Here is a 13,446-nt window from a genome sequence, read left to right on the forward strand (position 1 = left end):
TTACTTTATAATAAAACTACTTGAATCAAATCCTAAACATAAACATCATTGAGGGTACTTTGTATGGTGCTTTAACAGTCTGGTGGTGGCACCAGCATATTGTATGCCAACAGCCCAATAACTCCTGAAAAGCTATAAAAATGAAAAAACACAGAATCAAGATCAATTGCTGTGTTGGAAATTCATTAAATACTGGAAGCTGAGAGACGATTCAGGTAAGTATTACATCATTAGTAAAATCGGATGGTTTTGACAAATTACGATATTCTGTTCATACAAAATTAAATAAATCAACTAATACAACTACAGTACAAACGAAAGGGGAAGTTGCAATTTATTGTCAGTCTTGTATTCGTTCTCTTATCAACGTACAGTAATTGTCTTTTCATTGTTACCGTAAATCTTCTAATTGTAACCCTGGGTTATTATTCTTGTTTTTAGGGTGGGTTACTATTAGAGTAGTGGGTTACTATTACTAATCTTAAATTAGGCACCTGAAAATAGTAACCCACCCCAACTTTTCCGGTCAGCAACTCATAGCAAAATAATAAAACAGTACGAATAAACACATTTGGTTGAACCTTAACTTTATTTTATCGACGTTGAACATAAATTATGGCGGAAGCTACAGTAGTGTAGATGATGTGTATAAAACTACATTTTTGAGTAACATCAGGCCAGCAGTGTATAAACAATTCTGGAAACCAATCACAGGTGAATGGCTACAATGTTATAAAGATGATAGAGACGAAGCACTATTGTATGACTAGACTTGCCCCAAGTCTGTATTCATTGTCTTTGTATTTATTCATTCACTCACTATGTCAGTCGGTCGGTCGGTAAACACTAACTTTATATGGCCTTGTCTTGATATCAGTTTCATCTAGCTAAGTCAATTTTTTACAGTATATTCCTTATGGCCAGGAATCGATGTGGTTATGTTTTCACGGTGCGCAATCAAAAATTACGCGGTCTACGCACGATTTAACGAAATCACGTTTGTAATCATATCTTCACAAGCATGAATCACAATTAAATAAAATTTGGTACTAATAAATTTCAGGTCATATTTCATCATATGGCAATACAATTACGTGCGTAGCGCATATAACGCATGCGTACGCGCGCTTAAAATTGTCAAAATTTATTTTCGATGAAATTAGAGTACATTTCAGGCAATTTTAAGCGTTTAAAAAATTGCCATGGGTGCGCAGATTTTCGCACGCGCACTGTGCGTTAAACCTTAATATGCACTCTTTTTGCCCGATTTCTGCTTTACAACATTTCTAATATCATCAAGAATCTCCATGTAGGGCTTTCTCTTTCCAGTTCTTGGTTTTCTCCTCTTGTTGCCACCTCTTCTGATAATCTATAAGAGTTCTTTTTTCATCTAACACCTTCTCCTTTAAAGCAAATTGCAGCATCCACTGTAGTATTTTTACTCTACTCAACAGCTCACTATGTCGATCGGTTGGTCGGATGGTTGGTCGGTCGGTCACTAACTCAAATTTGAGCACGCGACTGCAGCCATCTATATGGCCTTGTTTATTTTGATCTTTGTCTGAAAATATCCAAGCTATAGTAGTATACGTATGAAACGCCATATGTGCAAAAATATTTATCTTTTTACTATTATTAAAACAAAACATCGACAAGAATACCGGACATACAAGGCAAAAGTGATACTCGTCTTCTATTTGTTGCCGGTCGCACATATGACATAGATTCAAAGAATTATCATTTACTCTAATATTGACATTTAAGTTGTGTGATGAGGTCCTTATCAACGAAATGCCTCTTCTATGCCTGAATTTGATTTGATATTTGATACCCAATTTGGTTTACCTTCTTTTTCTTGAAATCGCTTCAAATGCGCATAACATTTATAAGGAAGTCGATTTGGAGCCATTCCGATTACCTTTAGCCAATAAGCTAACAATTTATTGTATACATCAATCCATAATGGAAAACGCCCAAGTTAAGCTCTTGATCTGTCGTTACTGGATTTATAAGGTATGCCAAGAACTTTCATTTAGTAAGGACTGTTTCAACTGTAATATAACTACTTATTTTAAAAAGGCCTTTATTGGCTTGGCTTTGGCTTTGTAAGAGTGTTTATTGCGACAGACCACGTACCTCTTGAACTTAAAATACCTATTTACAGTATTGTATAGTATTGTAATACTATTTATGTTTATTCTCCACGGTCCCATAAATTTACCTACTTGTGTTAAACCATGGAGGTAGGCCTATACCTCTATGGTTAAACCAAATAATTTGGAATGTTCCATTCATCGCAAATCAATACATTTGTATAAACGTATATTAAATCTATCAAAATAGCATTTTTTAAAGAAAATCGGCCTGTCTTATGATGCTGCACTCGAGCTGTTCAACCGGTTTTCAGCTATTAAAAACAATTATCGTAGGAGGAGATAGGAAAATGCGAAGCATCCTCGTATTATTGTGTGCGGGTATTTTTCAAGATGGACATCCATTAGACAGTGTATACCACGATCGGAAAACACCCTTATTTGGGGCAAATCGTTGAACCTAGATTCGTTTTAATTGTCAATAACTAATTATCTAACTCAATTTAATTAGTAAACAGGGTTAAATCAGGTGGTTAAAATCAGTACCGAAAGTATGAACCAACTTTAGGCCTATATACCATCGAGTAAAAATTCTAGAAGTAACGCGCGATTTACCGATTTTTGCCCTTACGTAAATTTATGTATAGATAACGGGATTCCAAAGATTTAAACAATTCATTTTACTTAGACTAAACAGAGACTTAGAATAATCAATAATCATTTTAGTTTGGCTAGGCATTTCCAGGGGTCCTTTTTAAGAGATCGACCATGTATACACATGGTCTTGTACATGCGTTTTTTCTCCAGAAATTGAGATAGATTATTACGAGTATTTGTATCTCTGAAAACTTTTAGAATACATCGTGTTAAAAGCAAAAAAAATGTTGATTTTATTGTCATTTTGTCAAAAGTTTTTGTGACTCTATCATGGGTTACTATTAGAGTAGTGGGTTATTATTATAGATTGACTTATAAGGTGGGTTACTATTATATGGGGGTTACTATTAGAGTGTGGGTTGCTATTAGAAGATTTACGGTATTATTATTTATTTAGTTTCTATTCTTTATGGACATTGTGCTTAAGCGTGATGAACCACGCTCGTTAAAGATGTTATTACTTATACTTATTTTTATTTTTGTATTTTACTTTTATTGATTACAGAACCATGTGGTGGGTTCGAGTTGGTATCTTTTCTATCTTGTTCCTGGTAGCTGTGAAAGGAGATTCAGGAACTATCGAAAACGAGGAAAATGCAAGCAAGGCAGTTTTAAGGCCTGATTTAAACTTGGATGTGAAGGCAGACCTATCGAGTGTTAGCCCTCTAAGTGCTATCACATCAGATGAGACAGACAAAGTAAAGTTACGTTGTCGCAGACGGAGGAGAGTACGTCGATGTCGTAGGCGACACCATCGTTATGTAAGACGACGTTGTCGCCATTGCAGAAGACGACATAGACGTTGTCGGCACTCTATAAGACGACGTTACCGTTGCAGAAGACGGCGTTGTAGGCGATACCGTCGACAATATCGTCGCTCTGTTAGACAACGACGCCGTTGCAGAAGACGATACAGACGCGTTCGTCGATGTATAAGACGGCGTAATCGTTCCAGAAGACGTTACTGTAAGCGATACCATCGACGTTATCGTCGCTGTGTTAGGCGGCGGCGACGACGACGTCGTTGCAGAAAACGATATAAACGTGTTCGCCGATGTATAAGACGGCGTTACCGACATCGTTGTAGGCGATACCATCGACGATATAGAATTTATTGGCGTCTCAATCGTTGCTATATGTTAGTCCACCGAGGCCGCTGTGTTCGTCGATACCGCATTAGATACAGGTACCATCGACATAAGTTATACATCTACTACGGGCGAAGATGGCGCTGTGTTCGACGATTTAAACGCAATGGAAGATGGTACACATACTACAGGGGTCGTTACGTTATAAGACGTCGTTTTAGGAGATCTTACCGTAGAATATATTGGCGCAGAAACCGTTGTTATCTGTTGATCCGATGTGGTCGTCACGTTCGACGGTATCGACTTAGATATAGATACCGTCACCATTTATTGTATGTTTATTACAGAAGACGATGGCGCATTGTTCGACGTTATAGACGTCATGGGAAATGGTATACGTACTACAGAGGTCGATACGTTACCAGACGTCGTTTTAGGAGATGTTACCGTAGAATATATTGGCGCAGAAACCGTTGTTATCTGTTGATCCGATGTGGTCGTCACGTTCGACGGTATCGTCTTAGATACAGATACCGTCGTCACTTATTGTATGTTTATTACAGAAGACGATGGCGCATTGTTCGACGATACATACGTCATGGAAAATGGTATACGTACTACAGAGGTCGATACGTTACCAGACGTCGTTTTAGGAGATGTTACCGCAGAATATATTGGCGCAGAAACCGTTGTTACCTGTTGATCCGATGTGGTCGTCACGTTCGACGATATCGTCTTAGATACAAATACAGTAACCACTTATTGTACGTTTACTACAAAAAAAAATGGCGTTGTGTTCGACGTTATAGACGTCATGGAAAATGGTATACGTACTACAGAGGTCGATACGTTACCAGACGTCGTTTTAAGAGATGCTACCGTAGAATATATTGGCGCAGAAACCGTTGTTATCTGTTGATTAGATGTGGTCGTCACGTTCGACGATATCGTCTTAGATACAGATACCGTCACCACTTATTGTATGTTTATTACAGAAGACGATGGCGCATTGTTAGACGATACATACGTCATGGAAAATGGTATACGTACTACGGAGGTCGATACGTTACCAGACGTCGTTTTAGGAGATGCTACCGTAGAATATATTGGCGCAGAAACCGTTGTTATCTGTTGATTCGATGTGGTCGTCACGTTCGACGATATCGTCTTAGATACAGATACCGTCACCACTTATTGTATGTTTATTACAGAAGACGATGGCGCATTGTTAGACGATACATACGTCATGGAAAATGGTATACGTACTACAGAGGTCGATACGTTACCAGACGTCGTTTTAGGAGATGCTACCGTAGAATATATTGGCGCAGAAACCGTTGTTATCTGTTGATTCGATGTGGTCGTCACGTTCGACGATATCGTCTTAGATACAGATACCGTCACCACTTATTGTATGTTTATTACAGAAGACGATGGCGCATTGTTAGACGATACATACGTCATGGAAAATGGTATACGTACTACAGAGGTCGATACGTTACCAGACGTCGTTTTAGGAGATGCTACCGTAGAATATATTGGCGCAGAAACCGTTGTTATCTGTTGATTCGATGTGGTCGTCACGTTCGACGATATCGTCTTAGATACAGATACCGTCACCACTTATTGTATGTTTATTACAGAAGACGATGGCGCATTGTTAGACGATACATACGTCATGGAAAATGGTATACGTACTACAGAGGTCGATACGTTACCAGACGTCGTTTTAGGAGATGCTACCGTAGAATATATTGGCTCAGAAACCATTGTTATCTGTTGATCCGATGTGGTCGTCACGTTCGACGATATCGTCTTAGATACAGATACCGTCGCCACTTATTGTACGTTTACTACAGAAGACACTGGCGCATTGTTCGACGTTACAGACGCAATCGAAGGCTGTATATCCTATATCGAGGTCGATATGTTATCAAGCGATCTAGACCGTCCCGTCCAATCAAAGTAGTACGGAAATACACTTGCTATATGTGGAAACGAAACGTATTGTACCGTTGTACTAGGCGGGGTCGCGTTTACCGTAGATACCGGGTCCGTTATCGATGGCGTAGTGGGCGACTGTTTGCATACATTCGACGCAGATGGTGTATGGTTCGTAAATTTAATCAACATGGTGCACGCTATGCTTTCCGTGGAAGGCGATATGTAGTGAGTGGACACTGGCATCCAGGATTTTATTTCTACTTCACACAGAATAAATTATACATGCGTGTTCGCTGTGGCAGACTTCGCAATAAGTACCGCGTAAGATATAGATGGCGAGGTCAATATTTATATTATTTTGACGGCGGTAGATGGCAATCTTTGTCTAAATACAGTCAATATGGCGCAAGTTATAGATTTAATGGAAGACGATTTGTAATTAGTGGTCACTGGCGTCCTCGATTTTATTTCACCTGGAAGGGAAGAGTCCTCTATTTAAGATTCCGCTGTGGTAGACAACGTGGAAAATATCGCGTACGTTACAGATGGCGTGGACACACTTTATATTACTTCGATAGCGGTAGATGGAGTGTAGTCCATAAATATACAATTAATGGCATTAGTTACGTTTTCTCTGGTGGCAGATTTAATACAAAATCGCGCTGCTCCCGTAAGTTCTACTTTAAAAATCGGCGACTTTATGTACGAATCCAATACGGAGGACGCATTACTAGTTATGTAGTAAGTTTTCGATATAGTGGTCGACGGTTGATGTATTGGTGGGGTGGGAGATGGTATACTGTTAGTAGATACAGCAAAAATGGTGTCATTTACAACTATAGTAATGGTCACTATACGTCATCATCATCGTCGTCATCGTCGACGACCCATACTTACACAACATACACCACTCATCATTACAAACCTGTGGTTACCACTACTACTACGACTAAACATTATTATGTGACTGAATCGAAACCTGTAGTGGTAACTAAAACATATGTTACACGAACATCGTCACAAAAATAAAGGCAATTAACTTATACCATTAAGAATAAATTGCATAAACTTTTTTGATGAAAAAAACACCAATTATTTGTATTAATGTTATTAATAGTACATGCATGCATTATTTAATAAAATATGTATTATATATGTTATTATTCTCCTGTAAATCGTTGCTTAATTTGTTTACTTCCTATTACCAATACCAACATATAGATTTCCACATATCTTAATTAATGGTAAGCCACCAAAACTTATTAATTCGGCATCACCACCTATGAAAAAGATGTAGGCTTCCAGCGAATGTATAGGTAGACAAACATTAAGCTGAATATAGGCTATACTTCATCGATAAAACTCTATCTGATCTTTTGTTTTGACATTTATGCTTAATTATCTTATACCTTAATTCTCAAATTCAAAAAATATACACGAGGATAATAAAAGAGTAATGTACTTTTTGCGTTGTTTGTTTACTATGCTTGTTTGAAGAATAATACAATATAAGATTTATAACGAAACTAATGTATTGATTTGTAAACAAAATAGAAATTAAATTACGGATTAATCAAAACAGAATGAAGGGGGTTGACCTGTAATAAAAGGTAAGGACGGGATGTAGGAGGTTTGGTGTGTTGGGAGAGAAAGATCATGTTCTTCTTATTATTTATCAAATACAACCTTGTTATTAAAATGAGTAAAGACTAAAAATCTCAATTTATAGTAATTCGACTTGTCAGTATTGCTAATTAAAGATAACCTTTATTCACACAATGGGTATACCATATTAATATGCCACTGTTGGTCAGAGTCAGAAACATATTAATTGATGGGATTCGAACCCTGGTCTAAAACGCACTAACCATTCAGTCAGCCTTACAAGAAGGCTTGTAGATAAACGCCTTGACATAACGTTTTTGAGAAAGAGGCTATGATACATTAATCAATGTTTGAAAGACGTTGCCGTCACAATCAGATTGTGTTGATTGTCGCTAGAAATGATGTAGTAAAATAATTTAGTACATTAGACATTACACAAGAGATCGCCTTAATTAAGACTAGACGGATCACCAAGAATAAAGATTTATGACTACAGGAAAATAGTAAGTATTACACCAAAACTATTTAAAATAATTATATATAATGTGTCACAAGGTTATAGGCATAGACATAGAAGAAAGCTAATTACACAAAGAAAAAAACTGAAAGGGAGCGGTATTTCCATACAAGAAGACCTGACGAAACACACAAGAGATCTACTAAACAGAGCAAGTAAACATAACAAAGTGAAAAGTGCGTGGTCCATCGACGGACGAATATTTGCTACCTCAACTCTAGATGGAAAGGAGAGCAAGCATCTCATTTGCTCACAATCTGATCTTGATAATCTTTAAATATGAGTCTTGTCAAAGAAAAGAAAACATTACTTTCCATACTTCGTACTGTATATTGTATTAATTTATGAACTTACGATCTAAACTTTTTATTAACTTATGACTTGTGTTACTAGCTTACTTAACATGACTGCACTTGCGTAATGAAATGCTTATTCAATGCTATTACATTATGATATTCCTCTGATTTATTGTTATTTTTTTGTTTTTATTATCTTTTATTTGAATTGCGCATATATTGACCCGTTTGCTATCTTAAAATCCACAAAATTAGATGTGTGTGATAGTTCTGATTTTAGCCATCTTCCATTCCATGATATTAACATGTCTGAAAATGATAATCTACCGAACAATAATCTGCCTAGCCTCATATTTAATCCACTTTATGAAGTTTTGATGAACAAGCCGAACTAATAGACAATCATCTTAGTCACAGAGCATTAACCCTAGATAAATGTAGATATTTTGATCCCACACAATTTAACACCCCTATAAGGCACTGTAATGAATGATTTCACATTGTAATCTACTGCCACCAGCACGCAATGCAAGGACGATAACGAATTGACCAATGACAAGCGATAGTTCTAATAATTCTTCGCTTGTGATTGATCAAATGTCGTTGTGTTGCGTCTATAGTGGGAATTAAGCATTGAAATGTAGGCCTAATAACATATCTGATATTACGGATTTTCCTTCATGCTCCTCTCCTCTCTTTGATCGGATAATCATTCTTTATCCATCTTGTTGTTGCCTCCTCCTCCTTTCATTATCAACGCATATGAAAACTGTCGACGATTGACATAAACTATGCAGATATTACAGAATATTTATCATCATCATCATCTTGTACTGTCTTCGACACAAAGATTGACCACCATTCGCATTCCATAAATACGATTTTAAGCCGATCTCTACACTTCATTTGATTCTATCTTTCTTTTGCTTTCAAGCCTTCAAGTGTGTCCTCTAGAAATGTGCTCGCCAAGTTTCCTGCACTGTCACAGCTATTCGTAGCGCATCTTCATTTTCCTTTGCTCTCATGCCTTCAACTGTGTCCTCTAGAAGTGTGCTCGCCAAGTTTCCTGCACTGTCACAGCTAATCGTAGCGCATCATTTTCTTTTTGCTCTCATGCCTTCAACTGTGTCCTCTAGAAATGTGCTTGCCAAGTTTCCTGCATTGTCACAGCTATTCGTAGCGCATCTTCATTTTTCTTTTGCTCTCATGCCTTCAACTGTGTCCTCTAGAAATGTGCTTGCCAAGTTTCCTGCACTGGCACAGCTATTCGTAGCGCATCATTTTCCTTTTGCTCTCATGCCTTCAACTGTGTCCTCTAGAAATGTGCTCGCCAAGTTTCCTGCATTGTTACAGCTATTCGTAGCGCATCTTCATTTTTCTTTTGCTCTCATGCCTTCAACTGTGTCCTCTAGAAATGTGCTCGCCAAGTTTCCTGCATTGTCACAGCTATTCGTAACGCATCTTCATTTTTCTTTTGCTCTCATGCCTTCAACTGTGTCCTCTAGAAGTGTGCTCGTCAAGTTTCCTACATTGTCACGGCTATTCGTAGCGCATCTTCATTTTTCTTTTGCTCTCATGCCTTCAACTGTGTCCTCTAGAAGTGTGCTCGCCAAGTTTCCTGCACATCTCTTTGTAGCACTAATATTTTTGTTATTTTATCCTTCCAGCTATTATACTTCATAGTATTAAAAGTTCATTTTGAACATTCAAAATATATAAACACTTCAAATGAGGAGGGTACTTGGTGGTACTTTAAAAGTCTGACGGGGCCAGCACATTAACAGCTGGAAAGCTATAAAAAATGAAGATAGCAAACTCAGATCACAGTTCCTGCTGACCCAGTCTGAGTAGGCCTAATACAAATTACATTTAATTAGTTTCAGTGCACGGTCTTTCTGCGGTAAGTGACAGTCTAAACTACGGAGTGTGTATTTTTAAAGTTAGTGAATTTTGCAATGTGGTGAATAAAACTGGTTTTGAGAGTCAAATAACATTTATAGTATTGTAAGTACTGTAGATGATGCAGAGGTTTAAATAGTTTTTGTTGTAGATTTGGTCTGGTGGTTGGAATATGACGATAATCTTTTCCTATTCATAAAAACGTTAAAAACATAACCTTGCAAATTTCTATTTTACTTTAAATGATTGTGTTTTCTTTCATTTCTTAATTTCAACAGAACCATGTGGTGGGTTCGAGTTGCTCTCCTTTCTATCTTGTTCCTAGTAGCTGTGAAAGGAGATTCAGGAACTATCGAAAACGAGGAAAATGCAATCAAGGCAGTTTCAAGGCCTGATGTAAACTTGGATGTGAAGACAGACTCATCGATTGTTAGTCCTCAAAATGTTATCACATCAGGTGAGACAGACAAAGTAAAGTTATGCTGTAGACGGAGGAGAGTACGACGATGCTGTCGCTGCAGGAGGAGACGATACTGTCGAAGACGTGGCCGTTGTCGAAGAAGACGTTACCGTTGTCGAAGAAGACGTTACCGTTGCAGAAAACGACGTTACCGTTGCAGAAGACGACGTTACCGCTGCAGAAGACGACGTTACCGCTGCAGAAGACGTCGACGTTACCGCTGCAGAATACGACGTTACCGTTGCAGAAGACGACGTTACCGCTGCAGAAGACGACGAATCTGGTTGCGAATACTATACCGTTGCAGACGACATCGATGTCAAATACAATGGCGTCGAAACCGCTGTTATTTGCTGATCCAATACGGGCGTTATGTACGTCGATATTGTCTTAGATACAGGTATTTTCGCAACGTGTTATACGTCTACTATGGACGAAGATGGCACATTGTCCGACGCTACAGACGAAATGGAATATGGTATATTTTATATCGAGGTCGATATGTTGTTAAACGACCGAGACCTACAATCCGTCCAATCAAAAGAGTGCCGACCTATACTTTCTATGTGTTTAATAAAAACACACTGTACTATAATATCAGACGAGGCCGCGATTTCCGTAAATATCGAGTACGTTATAGATGGCGCAGTGGACGTTTGTTTGCTTACGTTCAGCGGAGATGGCGTTTGTTACGTAAATACAGTCAATATGGTGCAAATTATAGATTTAATGGAACGCGATTTGTTGTTACAGGCCACTGGCGTCCTGGTTTTTATTTCACCTGGAAAGGAAAAGATCTTTATCTAAGATTCCGCTGTGGTAGACAAGTTGGAAAATATCGCGTACGTTACAGATGGCGTGGACGCACTTTATATTACTTCGATAGCGGTAGATGGAGTGTAGTCCGTAAATATACAATTAACGGCATCAGTTACGTTTTCTCTGGTGGAAGATTTATTACAAAATCTCGCTGCTCCCGTGTTTTCTACTTCAAAAATCGGCGACTTTATGTACGGATCCGATACGGAGGACGCGTTACTAGTTATGTAGTAAGTTTTAGATATAGTGGTCGACGGTTGATGTATTGGTGGGGTGGCAGATGGTATACCGTTAGTAAATACAGTAGAAATGGTGTAATTTACTGCTATAGTAATGGTCGCTATACACAAAGCTCATCGACAATCCATACTATACATACATATACAACTCACTATACGCTAAACTTCAAATAAAAAACGTATGTGAACACCGTCGCAGCGTAAAACGATAATTAATACAACATACATACTGACTAATGTAAGTAAATAAAACGTTAATATCTGTGGTACACATTTATCATGAATCAGTCAATAAATTACACAACAATTTAAATTAATTATCTAAGTGTTATTATTTGTATTTTTGTTAAGTACACCTTATGCAACTTAGGAATATCTACGCACGTTTTTACAGTTAACTTTCAGACATATTTTTTAAAATTCAACAATCATTATATAACTTGGAACCACATTTTGACATAAAAGTTTTACCAATTTTAATTTACGGAAGTGAGATATGGGGCTTTTCGAATTTATCACAATTGATCATTTACAGACACGTTTTTCAAGATTTATTTTAGGCATTGGAAACAGCGCACCCAGCGTGGCTGTCAGATCAGAATAGGCAGACTATCCTTACAAATTGATTGCTTTATTTCTATTATTCGCTTTACGTACCATTGAAATGGATAAAAATAGATTTCTTTTTAAATGTTACACGTTTACTAAGAAAAACTAATAGAAATGAACAGTGTTGGGTCAAAAAAAGTGAAAGATCTGCTTTGTTCCACTGGCTACGGTTACGTCTGGTACGATCAGAAAGTTGAAAACAAATATAAGTTCATTAGAGATTGAATTAAGGTATAATGTATTAAATATTACAGATAGGAAACGTAAAAGACAAAATTTCGTTTAGGAGTTCTAGATCGAAGTTGAAAAGGGCAGATGGAACAAAGTTCCACTCCAAGAACGTTTATGTAAAGTTTGTAATTTAAGTTTAAAGATGTATTGTACCTTGAAACACAAAAAATGAAGTTCAAAATATTCTAAATTTAAATTGGCCATATCAAAATTACATTAAAGTTATTCACTTTAAGTCAAAATTTCGAGCCAAAAACAACAAGTTTACGTAATTAACAGGTAAATTAGTTTGATTACATTTCGTCTGGAAAATCGTCGCGAGCGAAAGTAAACAAAGATTTCAAACCACGAGTATGCATTAAGCATGGTGCTAATTAGGATTGTTTACAACTCGTCACGGTTGAGAAGGTGTTTTCACACAGATCGCGAGGAACTTTTATGATTATACAGAGTAGCCAAACAAGCGCGTTGCAGTATGAGATATGTTTTGACCGAAAACTTTGACTGGAATTCAATCTTTCACTAATGATTAGACTTTTATTTTTTTGGATGTCATTGGTGTAAGTGACGTCAAACACGAAAAATCACATATTTAAATTGGCTGATAACAGTTAACGAACACAATTTTTGTGTAAATTTAATATTGAATGAGCAGTGAATTCATGCAATTTTGAGCTGTCAGACAAGAGATACAGATTTAAATTAAATAGATTATTTTATTATATAATACCTAGATCAAAAGATTTTTGAACATCAAATATAAACACTTAACATTGAGAGTACTTGATGGTACTTTAAACAAGTGATGGCGCCAGCCAGCCAACAAGCTATTAACAAAAAAGAAGATGGCATCTCACAACCAGTTTTTGGGAGTGCACTTTTGGCGGGAAGTGACATTGTAAAGTATGGATTGTATTTTTTAGAGTTAGAATGAGTGCAGTTTTCAATCGGGTGAATAAAACTTGTTAAGAGAACCAAATAACAACTAG

At 37.2% G+C, this 13,446-nt stretch overlaps 1 long non-coding RNA gene across 1 annotated transcript; it reads left to right on the plus strand.

The window, feature by feature from the left end:
- Window positions 1-174: 174 nt before the first annotated feature.
- Window positions 175-5,483, plus strand: LOC144854029 (uncharacterized). The gene is made up of 2 exons (XR_013614491.1): window positions 175-215; window positions 3,256-5,483. It is a non-coding gene; the product is annotated as an uncharacterized LOC144854029 (long non-coding RNA).
- The last annotated feature ends 7,963 nt before the right edge of the window (window positions 5,484-13,446 follow it).

The sequence above is a fragment of the Antedon bifida genome, chromosome 10 (assembly GCF_963402885.1).
Source record: "Antedon bifida chromosome 10, ecAntBifi1.1, whole genome shotgun sequence".
NCBI classification, from domain to species: domain Eukaryota; kingdom Metazoa; phylum Echinodermata; class Crinoidea; order Comatulida; family Antedonidae; genus Antedon; species Antedon bifida.